Source organism: Alligator mississippiensis, chromosome 2, assembly GCF_030867095.1.
Source record: "Alligator mississippiensis isolate rAllMis1 chromosome 2, rAllMis1, whole genome shotgun sequence".
In the NCBI taxonomy this organism is placed as follows: Eukaryota; Metazoa; Chordata; order Crocodylia; family Alligatoridae; genus Alligator; species Alligator mississippiensis.
The window spans coordinates 234,426,242-234,439,581 of NC_081825.1; the positions used below are offsets into that span (position 1 = coordinate 234,426,242).

The window sequence follows — 13,340 nt, forward strand, 5'->3', positions numbered from 1 at the left end:
GATGTGGCAAGGGAATGTTTTCATATCAGAGATGTGCCTCTGGTTGTCTATATTCACCCAAATTTGAATGAGTTACAAGTCTTTGAAAGCATTGCATTTTCATATACAAGTAAGGTATGAAGTGACTTCAGGAGGTCATCTACTCTTAGCCCCCTCCTCAAGGCAGAACCATCCCTGACTAAACCATCCCAGCCAAGTGTTTGTGTAATCTGTTCTTAAAAACTTCCAAAGATGGAGATTTCATAATCTCTATGGGTAGCTTGTTCCAATGTTTGCCATCCACAGAGTGAGAAACTTCCTCCTAATATCCAACCTAAATTTCCCTTGCAGCAGTTTGAGGCCTTGCTCCTGGTCTTGTCCCCTGCAGTCACAGAGAACAGTATCTCTATCATTCTCTTCATAATAATCATTCAGGTATTTGCAGATTTCTATCAAATCCTCCCTCTTCTCAAAACTAAACAATCCTAGTTCTTCCAGCCTTTCCTCATAAGTCATATTTCTCAAACCTCTACTCATCTTTTGACAGGATGCTGTTGGCCTCTTTATTTTTTTGGCAACAAGAGCACGCTGTTGGCTCATATTTAAATATTGGTCTAGTGCAGGGGTGGTCAACCCATGGCCTGCACCGGCATTGCTTCTGGCCCACAGGGCTCTGTACAGGTCTGGAAATTTGGCGGGGGTGGGGAGCAGTGGCCATTAATATGACTTCACTTCCCCTGCAAAATCCCCAAACCCTATTCCCTGCATAACTGGTCAGAGCCAAGCTATGCCTCTTTCCCTGCAGGGTCGGGCCAAAACCCTTCCCCAACACACTTCTGTATCGGAGCCAGGCTATGCCCCTTCCCTGTTCCCCCTCCCGCCCCTGCTAGCCCAGGCCACACTGCTTTCCCTCTCATTGGGGCTGAGCCATGCCCTCACCTCTTGTGTGGCTGAGCTGGGGCCTGGACATGCCCTTTTCCCTCTCCACAAGGCCAGATCAAGCTCCGTTCTCCTGTGGGGCTGTGTTGGGGCTGGTCTACCATTTTCCCCTCCCATGCCCTCTGTATGGTCAGATGGTGCCTGCTGTGCCCATCGGGGCACCAGACTGGGAGTGCCAGCTAGATCCAGCCCACAGATGGACTAAGGACTGCCAATCTGTCCTGCCAGGCAAAAAGGTTGGGCACCACTGGTCTACTGTAAGCGCTGGTCCTTTTCTAGAGTGCTGCAGTCTAGCCAGTCATCCCTCAGTCTATGTGCTGCGCCATCCCAAATGCGGGACTTTATACTCTTCCTTACTAAATTTCATTTGATTGATTTCAGACCTTTTCTCCAGAAATTAAGAGGAAGGAAGGACATATCTGATGTGCAGCCAAAGTACAGAGGGAGAACTGACATTGGCTAGACAAAGAGGCTGGGTTAAGAAGGTAAGAGGAGTGAAAATTAGATTGGTGGAAGACCATGAGGCACTGGTTAGGACAAGTCAATAGGGATTGTTGGGGAAGGACTATCTGAAATCTCCTCCATCTCTGGAGCCTGGGCATATTGCTTAGGGCTGCAGGTATACACCATCCTCAACTTAAAGTCCACTTCTAGAACCTTTCCTGAAGATACTTACCTATGCCCGTTCTTTAAAAGAAATGAGCAGGGAGTCATAATTTTAGGTCTGAGCTCAGGAGTAAGTGGTACCCTGGTTGTACAACAGCCTGGTCATTAGAACACTCATCAGAAAATGGGAGACCTGGATTCCATTTTTCCTCTGGCCTGACAAGATTCAGTTCCCCACTCTGACCTCCCAGAAGAGTACCTAACCAAGAAGTCATTGGCTGTTCTGGAAACTGGAACACTCCACCCTTTCTGTTTTGAAGCTGGGACACTTGGAATGTAATTCAGGATCCATTGGCGAAAGAGAGAAGGAAGTGCACAAGACGGAGTTTTGCTCTGTACCTAATGGTTAGGGACATCACTGGGGAGAGTCCTTGGTTCTGGTTCCTGCTTCCTGGCCCTTCTCTATGTTTTCTCTCATAAACAAAACACGTTATCTGTGTTCTAATGAAGTCTTCTTATTTTCTGAATACCTGAACTCTGATGTGAAGAACTGTTTAACATTCACAGTTGCAAATTAAGTCAGTGAGAGTTCAGTGTTTCCTGTAAGGAATTTTAGAAAAAGCTAAGTACACTGAAAAATCAGGGTCTAGAATCCCATCTATATAGTGGGGATCATGATACTATCTGACTGATAATTTCCCATTGGGCTTGTGTATGGTGTTTAATAATTTCATTTTCGGTGCAAGGTTTTGATACTGTATAGTAAATAATGCATTGGGCTGTACAGTGAATGGAAAGAAAACAAAATATTGAAAAGCTGCCCATTAATTGAGACATCCATCCTGTAAACCTAAGGAAGCAGACCTGTACACCTAAGGAGGCCTTTGGAAAAAATGATGTAATCATATAATTAAAATCTGTATTATAATGTAGACACACAAGGCAACTTTACTTTTAGCATGCCTGATTTTTGAGTGCTTGACTTTGCATCCTAATACTGTATCTGTGTGCCTCCGTGATCCAGCCTCCACCAGTCATATTTCTGGCCCATCAGCTTTGACAGTTGTCATATAATATCATGCCTCCCACTTAACAATGTCCTTTGTGTCCTTGTGTATATTGAACTTCATGTCTTTTCGCTGCCCTGTGGTTTGAATTCGTTTTCTTCCCCTGGGTGCCATCAAGCTTCCTGTTTTCAAATCCTTTCTTAAACATTTTACTGAAAACTCCATTAACATGAATGTGGTAAAGTCAGAAACACTTGCTTATATTTATTTTAAAGTATACACTTATGTATGACTAGTAACATATTTATGAAGATGTATATGTAGCAGGGCACTAAGACAAGCCTTCTCCTTATGCCTGAAGAAGCCTGGCCAGGGAGCTCTGCAGGCCAAACAGAGCTCCCCCAGCTGCAGGTCGCTGGGTAAGAGCCTAAAGGAAGTAATTGGCCACACCTGCTGACATCACCTGACCAGCAGGAGGCAGGCTTCTGGGATATATAAGCCCAGGCTGTAGCTAGTAGACACACATCAGTTCTCTGGCAACTGACTGGAGAAAAGCTCCTGTCTGCTGAAGTTACTTGAGACCTGGTGCTACCTGCCTAGCCCTCCTAGTACTGCCTGCTCTGCTATCTAGGTGCTACATGACTATAGTGAGTCTCCCAAGTACCTAGATAGGGGTATGTTACTCTGAATGGAAGTTTGTCCCCTTAAAGACACATAGCACTGTTGTTATTGCTGGTATTTAAGTTATAGTCTAGGGGCTTGTGTTTGTGTTCATGTTTACCTTGGAGGATTATGATGAGGCTAGGAGGGGAGGTTTAGAGGCCTCATTAGTGCCTAGAGAGAAAGGTTATATGATTTGGTAGAACCCAGTGTCAGGCACAGCCCCTGTAGTGCCAGAGGGGTACAGCCACAGGGGTGCAGTGAGCCCCCATAGCGCCAAAGAGTCTCAGCCACAGGGCCAGAGGACCAGGTGCCCAGGAGAGAGACACTGAGCCAGGCATCCAAGAGAAAGGCACAGAAAGCCAGTCACCAGAGAACTCGGTGCCTGTGTGTTGCAGAGAGACAGGACTCAGAGGGTTCAACATCAGGGGCATATAGAGTTTATGATGCTAGTAACACCTGCAAGGCATGGGACATATGTAGGGGAGGTCAAAGCATGTATGCACCATCTGGTATAGCTGGGCACATGAAGGGCTGCAGCCACACAAAAATTTGCCATAGCAACCCCCCCGACCCCTCCCAGCACTATTGCCACCTGCCCTGAGCACAGCCTGACTCAGCCCCCACCGGGAAGAGCCTGGTGCAGCCTCCCAGTCTGCAGCAACAGCTTGCCCTTTGCCACACAGATCTTGGGTAGACGGCCCCCATAACCTTGCAGGGAGGGGAGGGAAGGGGCTGGGGTTGGAGTTGGCACTGGGCCACACTGTGCTTAAAGCAGGCAGCGGCAGTGCTGGGAGAGGGTGTTGGGGTGGATTATGGGCTCCCCCTGCCCCATAGCCCTCCTTCCAGTGCTGTTGCTGCCTAGCCTGAGTGCAGCCCTGCCCAACACTCCCACCAGAAAGAGCCCGGAGCTGCCCCAGTGGCAGCCTGCCCCTCCCCATGCAGATCCAGAGGTGCATGGCCTTCTGGGGTGTGTGACTTCCCCCCCTGTGCCCCCTGGATGAGCCACTCATGGCTCTGTCCCATGCCACAGCTGTGCAGGGCTTTCCCCTGCCCCAACCCCACTCCCTTCCTCATTGCCGGCGGGGGGAAGGCAGATTGAGGCCCCAGTGGTGAAGGAGGGAGCAGGGCAGAGGCAGGAGCAGGAGCTGGGGGGAGTGGGGCCCTGGCCGGGCTGGGCTGGGTGATGGGACAAGTGGGGTGGGGAGCACATGCCGCCCAGACTTCCACTTGTCCCACTACCTGGCCCAGTGGGGGCCCCATTCCCCCCCAGTCCCTGCCTCTGCCCTGCTCCCTCCCTCACTGCTGGGGCCTTGATCTGCCCTGCCTCCTCACCCTATGTCCCTTTCCCCTCCCCCTTCCCCTTCCCCCCACACTTACCAGTGGAGGGAGAAAAAAGATTGTTCTCCCTCTGCCTCAATTTGCCCCCCTCCCCACACAGACTGCTAAGTACACTGCCCACCCCCGCACAAAAGCTAAGTACACTGAAAAATCAGGGTCTAGAATCTCATCTATATAGTGAGGATTATGATACTATGCTGTGGGGGTGGGGGGAGGAGGCAGGGCACGCAATAGATCTTGAGTTGCTTTTTATTTCAAAAAGTGATCTCCTACTTAAAAAGGTTGAAGACCACTGTTCTAGGGCAAGCTTGTACAGAAATCATGGAAGGAAAAACCTTCCTATTTAATCTAACCTCTCAGGCTTCTGAATGAAAAGACAGACATTATAGTATGTCTTGAAGGTCATTCTGTCATGGCATAGTTCTCAAACTGTGGTCTGCATGGCCACAATCAAAGTCCACAGCTTAGGCCATGGGCTGTTCCAGCCCCCTTTCTCTCTTTTTCAGTTAATTTAATAATGGTGTATAATTGGCTGTGAGAAGTTTTTAGGGTTGACAGTGGTGCATTGGTCCCATAGTCTGGGCACCATTAATCTAGAGTTCAGTCTAGTTGGGTGTGAAATCCATCCTCTGGTCCATACAGAATGTTTTGTAACTAACTTGTATTGTTTTTCTTCTTGGGGAAGGGATGTTCTATGCAATGCTGAGGACACTGTCAGTGTTCATCAGCTCACAAATACACAAATAGTATGTTCTGTTTGAAGCCAAACTAAAAAGTTCAGCTTCTGATTTAAATTTTTCCATAGTTTCTGGTAGTTGACTCTAGAACTCTAGTTCTGGCAGTTCTAATCAGAAACAATAATATTACTTGGCCTTTACATAACTGTTTATTCTTTCAAAGACCTACATGAATGTTAATTAATCCACAGAGACTCCTATGAGTAATTTTCCCTTTCTGTAATAGGATTATGAAGCAGACAGTTTTAGGCCCAGCTGGGAGGTAATGCTAGCTGCCCCACCAGTGAATTTGGGGCAGGAGGTTGGTACCTGTCCCTTACCCACAGCTCTTTCCCAACCCCCTGCCCCTGATCATAGAGCCAGGGCTGGGAGTTCCCAGCTTCTGGGGCAGGGGGACATTGTCCTAGCCTGGACTCCACGTTTGGAGCCCAACCCAGCAGCAGGCAGCTCCCGGGAGCAGAGAGCAATCTCCCCGCCCTCATTCCAATGGTGGAGTTGGGGCCAGGAGCTCCCTGCACAGGGAGAGTTTCCTGTCTAGTGTGGAGCTGGCTGGGACCTGCCCCAGACTAGGACAGTTCCTGGCCAGCCCCAGGCTGTGCGGGGAAATCTCTACATGCAGGCTGGAGTTATCTGGGAACCCTTAAATCAGGGATGTCCAACCTTTTTGAATGTGGGGCCAGATCATGAACTTTTTATCACCCAGTGGGCTATCGAGCCATATTCAAACACCCTCTGCCCTGGGGCAGAGAGACCCTGCTTGTGTAGCCCTACCGCAGCTGCCTGTTACTGCAGGGTTCATGGTAGCTGCTGGTGGGCAGGGGCAAGAGGGACCCATTCTGCATCCAGCCAGCTACTGCCCCAGAGACTGAAGTGGAGAAATAAATAGCTCCACATCTCCATCCCCCGAGCAGCGCAGCCCCATGAGCTGGCACTGCCTGAGGGGGGCTGGAGCAAGGTGGCCGCTGCACCACAGCCCCTCACCTGCTCACCCACATGGCCCTGCTCACCGTGGTGCCCGGCCACCCACACACGCAGCCCCGGTGGCCTCAGCGCTGTGAGCCCGGAGCGCGGGGTCCGGCAGACACTGACTCCTCCCTCCTCGCCCCACAGAGGTCACACCAGTACCCCGCCTGCTGAGGCCCCCCAGTGCTGGCTTCCCATGTGCTGCTGGGGACGGGAGGAGGCCGGCCATGTTGGCACCAGCCAGCAGAAGCGGTGGCGGAGCCATGTGCCGCTCGGGACTGACCAGTGCAGGCAGGGGGAAAATGCTTTTCTCCTGGGTGTCGTACCCCCATGTTTCACTGCCCCACCCCACACTTCCCTGGTTCCCCCTGCCCAACATTGGCTCCAGGTCCTGGCCTGCTGCCCCTTTGCCTCTCCCTGGCTGTCCTGGTACCTGGAGGGCCCTGCTCCCAGGGGAAGTGCTGGCAGGCCTGAGCCTGGCTGCAGGAGAGGCTCCACACATCAGGCTTCTCGGGTGCCCAGGGGCAGGCGCCTGCCAGGCCGTGCCGCCCCCAGGCACCTTGGCCAGGCCCCCGGGGCCAGGCAGACCCATCCCAGAGGCTCGCCACAGGCTCCAGGGGGGAGCAGCAGGCCGGAGGCTTCTAGGTGGACTCAGAGGTGCCCCCATCGACTCCACGCACCGCGCTAACACAGTTACCCCTGGAGCCCGGGTGTAGGCGCCTACTGGGTCCTGCCACCCCAGGCGGCTCAGGCAGCCCCACCGGGCTGGGCAGACCCCACCCAGAGGCTCCAGGGGGGAGCAACAGCAGGCCGGAGGTTTGCCTGGTGGACTTGGAGCCGGCTCCATCGACTCCACGCGCCGTGCTAGCAGTTACCCATTGGAGCCCGGGGACAGGCACCTGCTGGGCTCTGCCACCCCCAGGCGCCTCGGGCAGTCCCGCCGGGCTGGGCAGACCCCTCCTGGATGCTCGGGGGAAGGGAGCAGCAGGCCAGAGATTTGCCTGGTGGATTCGGAGTCGGCTCCATCGACTGACCGGTGCAGGCAGGGGGCCGCTTTTCCTGGCCGGTGCTGACCCGGTTGGGTCCATCCCATCCGGAGCAGCATGCGGCTGAAGTCGGCTTCCCATGTGGTGCTGGGGACGGGAGGAAGCGGGCCAGGTCTGCACTGGCCAGCAGAAATGGCAGTGGAGCCGTGTGCCACTTGGGATGAGACGAGCCCGGCCAGAGCGGCAGGGGCTCAGCTGCATTTTCCCCCTGCCTGCACCGGTCAGTCCCGAGCGGCACATGGCTCTGCCGCCACTTCTGCTGGCTGGTGCCGACCTGGCCAATCTCCTCCAGTCCCCAGCAGCATGTGGGAATCCGGCTTCAGCTGCATGCTGCTCCGAATGGGACAGACCCGCCTGGGTCGGCACCAGCCAGCAGAGGCGGTGGCGGATCTGTGCTGCTCAGAACTAACTGACGCAGGTAGGGGAAAAGTGCAGCTGAGCCCCCTACTGCTTCGGCTGGGCTCATCCTGTCCTGAGAGGCACATGGCTACTCCTATTCCCACACGCACAGTGTCAGCAACGTCAAGCTGATGCGGTGCGTGTGGGAACCTTGTCCCTTCCCCTCCTTTCAGCAGCCGTTAGGAAGCTGCTGAGGGAGGGACAAGGAGCGGGAACAAAAGTAAACCATGTTCCCGTCGCAGCACTGCAGGCCACAGAAAATGCCTTGGTGGGCTGCATGTTGGACAAGCCTGCCTTAAATCGTCCCTTTGGAACTGGAGGACTGGTTCACTCTCTCATTTGAAAACATAGCTGCAGAAGGAAAACATGATGATGGCTCATCTTATTCTATGACACTTGTAAATTAGAGTACTTGCCCAAAAAGTGGGGGACTAGGCTTCCATGCTTTTTTTAGCCTGAGGGAGTTCAAGCCTACATCTCCCAGGAAACTGCTGTAACCATCAGACTAGATACAAGGCTGGAGTGGGGGCACCTTCTGTAACTCCTGTTGAAACTGTGCTGATCTGAAGAAAGGAATTCAGGATTCACTGGGCCAAAAGGAGAGCAAGTGAGAATGAGTATGACTGTAGCTCTAGGATGAGGATACTCTCCTAGGCATTGTCCACATGACTGTGCATGTGTGCGCAGTGGTGTCTCAAAGGAGTTTGAGACACCACATGCACCCTATGCATGAGATAATATTCCCCATGCTGCATGTTTGCAATGTGGACTCTAAATGCGATACTGGGGAATCCCTGTATCAAAAAAAGGCTAGAAAAAGCGGAGCAGGGTGCACCCTTGGAGCATGCCCAGAAACAGCTGGAGTCCTGCAAAGAGACACACTGGCAGCTGACCAGAATGTCTCCGTGGCTGCTGCGTCCCTCTGCTGCTCCAGCACACTGCCTCAGCTTTCTGGAGGAAATAAAAGTGGGGCATAGCTCACTGTGGCAGCAGGCTCTTGGAGCACTTATGGCCTGCAGGAGGCAGAGCCCCTGGTGGTGTGCAGTTCTGGCTGAGTCCTAGGAGCTGCACATGGCAGCATGGAGCCAACCTGGCCCAACCTATTGGCGCATGCCTTCGGACCAGACTAGGCTGGTTCCATGCCACCGCATGGGGCTTCTGGCACTGTAGGCAGGAGTTGTATGCCACTCGACCGAGCCAGGCTGGCTCTGTGCCTCCTTGTGGGGCTTCCAGGACTCCCAGCAGGGAGCCCCACATGGCGGCACAGAGCCTGCCGGGCCTAATGGTGCGTGGACTGGGAACCACAGGGAGTTTCATGCCATTGGGTCAAACATGGGGAGTCGCATGCCTTCGAGCTGGGAGCATAGGGAGTCGCATTGGGCTGAGCCATGTGTGGCTCCCTGCTGGAACGCTGGAAGCCCTACATGGAAGCATGGAGCTGGCCCAGATCAGCCCAATGGCATGTGGCTCCCACCTGCAATGCTGTTAGCCTTGTATGCTGGCATGGAGCCAGCCTGATCCAATTTGAAGATGCGCCCTGCCTCACCCCACACACCTCCCTACAAGCCCTCCCAGACCCTGCATACCCAGCAGCTGGATGGGACGGGACCCGCTGGCAGGAGCTGCAGCCACACAAGCAGCTGCTACACTGTAGCTCTGCCCCAAACCCACACCAGTACCAAGTCATATGGCCCTGGCATGGGGGGGAGTCCTAGTCCAGGGAACCACTTGGGATACATGTGATGGGCTGGGGAGAAGGGTGGAGGTGGCAGGAAGGGTGGGTGATGGGGAGGGAAGGATTGAGGTGGCAGCAGGGTTAATGTTATGGCTCGGGGTTGGTAGCAGGGATGTGAGAGAGACAGAGATGCAGGGACAGGCTTCAGGTAGAAATAGCTGCCAGAGCCAGGCTTGGAGCCCCTTTGCCCCCCTAGAGCAGCCTGTGTCGGGGGAGACTGGCCTGGAAGGGAAGGGGCTTGCCCAGCCCAATCCTTTAGCCCCAGTTAAGGGCTTCCCAGTAAGGGCATGGGGATTGCTGGGGCCTGGGCACAGATGCAGGGAGCAGAGGAACAAGGGCTGGCACTGCTTAGTTCCACAAAGCAGTGGGTGGGACAGCTGCAGCTGGACCCGTGTCCTGGTGCAAAAAGAGCTGCTGCTAGGAGGGAGCGAGCAGGGGAGCAGCTGGGGGCTGTGGGTCAGGAATGAGAGGCACTGGTGGGGCTGTGGGTTGCGAGTGAAGGGCAAGGGCATGGACAGGGGCAGGGCTTCTGCATATTGGTGCTGCTCAGCACCACAGAGCAGCTGTGGGGACAGCTGCAGCTGGACCTGCATCCTGTTGAGCAAAGGGGGCGGGGGGAGCTTTGATTTCATAGATTCATAGATAGATTCATAGATGTTAGGGTCGGAAGGGACCTCAATAGATCATCGAGTCCGACCCCCCGCATAGGCAGGAAAGAGTGCTGGGTCTAGATGACCCCAGCTAGATGCCTATCTAACCTCCTCTTGAAGACCCCCAGGGTAGGGGAGAGCACCACTTCCCTTGGGAGCCCGTTCCAGACCTTGGCCACTCTAACTGTGAAGAAGTTCTTCCTAATGTCCAATCTAAATCTGCTCTCTGCTAGCTTGTGGCCATTATTTCTTGTAACCCCTGGGGGCGCCTTGGTGAATAAATCCTCACCAATTCCCTTCTGTGCCCCCATGATGAACTTATAGGCAGCCACAAGGTCACCTCTCAACCTTCTCTTGCGGAGGCTGAAAAGGTCCAGGTTCTCTAGTCTCTCCTCGTAGGGCTTGGTCTGCAAGCCCTTAACCATATGAGTGGCCCTTCTCTGGACTCTCTCCAGGTTATCCGCATCCCTCTTGAATTGCGGTGCCCAGAATTGCACGCAGTACTCCAACTGCGGTCTGACCAGCGCCCTATAGAGGGGAAGTATCACCTCCTTGGTTCTGTTCATCATGCATCTGCTGATGCACGATAAAGTGCCATTGGGTTTTCTGATGGCTTCGTCACACTGCCGACTCATGTTCATCTTGGAGTCTGCTAGGACTCCAAGGTCCCTTTCCACCTCTGTGCCACCCAGCAGGTAATTTCCTAGGCTGTAGGTGTGCTGGACATTTTTCCTCCCTAGGTGCAGCACTTTGCATTTCTCCTTGTTGAACTGCATTCTTTTGTTTTCTGCCCTCTTGTCCAACCTGTCCAGGTCTGCCTGCAGCTGTTCCCTGCCCTCCGGCGTGTCCACTTCTCCCCATAGCTTTGTGTCATCTGCAAACTTGGACAGAGTACATTTCACTCCCTCGTTCAAGTCGCTGATGAAGACATTAAAGAGTATCGGTCCAAGGACCGAGCCCTGCGGGACCCCACTGCCCACACCCTTCCAGGTCGAAACCGACCCATCCACCATGACTCTCTGGGTGCGACCCTCCAGCCAATTCGCCACCCACCGGACTGTGTAGTCATCCAAGTCACAGCCTCTTAACTTGTTCACCAGTATGGGTTGGGATACTGTATCGAAGGCCTTCCTGAAGTCATATTTCCTATGATACAAAAACCAACAGCAAATGCCAAAATATATAGGTATTCAGAATTTATTTTATTATAGTAATTGAAGTGGTGGTAGGCGTCCAAATTGCATTAAAATTGTAAATATATCAATAAAACATTGTACTCAACTGATACCTATAGAGAGAGTGGTGTTTCATTTTAATTAAGGAAAAAAGTGGATTTGGCATTTTAAATATAGAAAATTCTCTGATTTAAAAACCTTGCAAAATCTATTTTTAAACAGAGAAAACCAGGATCCCTGCTGGTGAGGCAAGTGGGATCTGGGCAGAGGAGCCTGCCCAGGGCTGGCACTGGGGACCTAGCTGGAGGTTGGGTGAGGTGGCTGACTTCCTGGCCATTTGGGGCCAGGAGGCCATACTCCCAACAGTTCAAAGCAGGCCACTGCAATAAACACATCTTCTGGGCAATAGCTGCCCAGAAGGCAGAGTGGGGGCACCAGAAGACATGGCAGCAGTGCCACGCAAAGGCCAACTATGCAGCCATGGCCTGCTGGCAGCTGGCCCAGAGGTGCAGGCAGCTCTGCTGCAGTGCCTATGCCACATCCCAGGTAGCCAATGTGAACCCTGTCTAGGTCTGGCAGGTGTGCAGCCATGTGGCCACAGGTTCAAGGTGGTGGATGCCATCATAGGTGGCAGCAGGTCAAAACCAGGAAGCAGTTCCTGCTGCCAGACTGCTGCAGTGGGGAGAGGATGCAGGGCCCACTCTAGGTCAGGGCTACTGCATTTCAGCTGGCACAGGGGGTGTGTGTTCCCAGATAGCAAGTGGCCAGGCCTCAGAAGGTCCTGAGGGCAAGTAGTCCTGAGCTGCTAGACAGGGCAGCTTTTTTATGTTGCTGAGGTCAGCACAAGCTGGTTGAAGATCTGGGAGGAGCTGGGCAGGATCAGTTTGCCCCAAGCAGTAATTTGTCCCACACCAAAGTGCACGTTCAGGTACATGTGCTAAGGCACAAATCTCCGGCACAAATTTGTGCCACTGCTATTTGAGTTGCTCCAGGGAAAGTCTGGATGCCAGTCCCTATTTCAGGGACTGATTATATATTTTGCCTTACAGTTTTTGAATATAGTGACTAGTTTGGTGGCTACGGCACTCTTCAAGGAGGTGGGAAAGATGTATATGTACCCCCTCCCCATGAGGGCCTAAAGTCTAAGATTCTCATTTCCTGGGCATGTGCTGTAACTGCTAGCCAACTATAAAAGTGGGCAGTATCACCTCTTCTTAAACCTCCACTCTGGCCATGTTTTCTAATGAAAGCTACTGTGCGTTATCCTGAACTCAGTGCTGTCAGCATCTGTCGGATGTACTCTGAGCATACTTACTGGATTAAACCCTTCAAGGGATTTAGGAGCAGTGATACCTAATATGTGAATCCTAAGTGGCTGTAGGTTTCATAGATTTCATAGACATTAGGGCTGGAAGGGACCTCGGAAGATCATCGAGTCTAGCCCCCCGCCCAAAGGGCAGGAAGTCAGCTGGGGTCATAGGATCCCAGCAAGATAAGCATCCAGTTTCATCTTGAAGGTGTTCAATGAAGGCGCTTGAACAACCTCCGGTGGCAGGCTGTTCCAGACCTTGGGGGCTCGGACAGTAAAGAAATTCTTCCTTATGTCCAGCCTGAAACGATCTTGTAGTAGTTTGTGACCATTCGACCTCGTCATCCCTTGGGGCGCTTTGGTGAACAAACGTTCCCCCAGATACTGGTGGTCACCCCTGATAAACTTGTAGGTGGCCATCAGATCACCCCTGAGCCTGCGCTTTTCCAGGCTAAAGAGCCCCAGGGCTCTCAGCCTGTCATCGTAGGGTCTGCTTCCCTGACCTCTGATCATGCGCGTGGCTCTTCTCTGGACTCTCTCAAGCTTCTCCACATCCTTTTTGAATTGTGGAGCCCAAAACTGGACGCAGTACTCCAGCTGCGGCCTCACCAAGGCTGAGTACAGGGGGAGAATGACGTCCCGGGATTTGCTTGAGAAGCATCTATGGATGCAAGCCAGTGTTTTGGTCGCTTTACTAGCCGCAGCATCGCATTGCAGGCTCATGTTCATCTTGTGGTCAATGATGACCCCCAAGTCTCTTTCTTGTGTAGTGCTAGCCAACATAGCACTGCCGA

General features: G+C 53.0%; 1 long non-coding RNA gene across 1 annotated transcript; it reads left to right on the forward strand.

The window, feature by feature from the left end:
• Window positions 1-294: 294 nt before the first annotated feature.
• Window positions 295-10,947, forward strand: LOC109280477 (uncharacterized). The gene is made up of 3 exons (XR_009459598.1): window positions 295-414; window positions 1,300-1,403; window positions 10,875-10,947. It is a non-coding gene; the product is annotated as an uncharacterized LOC109280477 (long non-coding RNA).
• The last annotated feature ends 2,393 nt before the right edge of the window (window positions 10,948-13,340 follow it).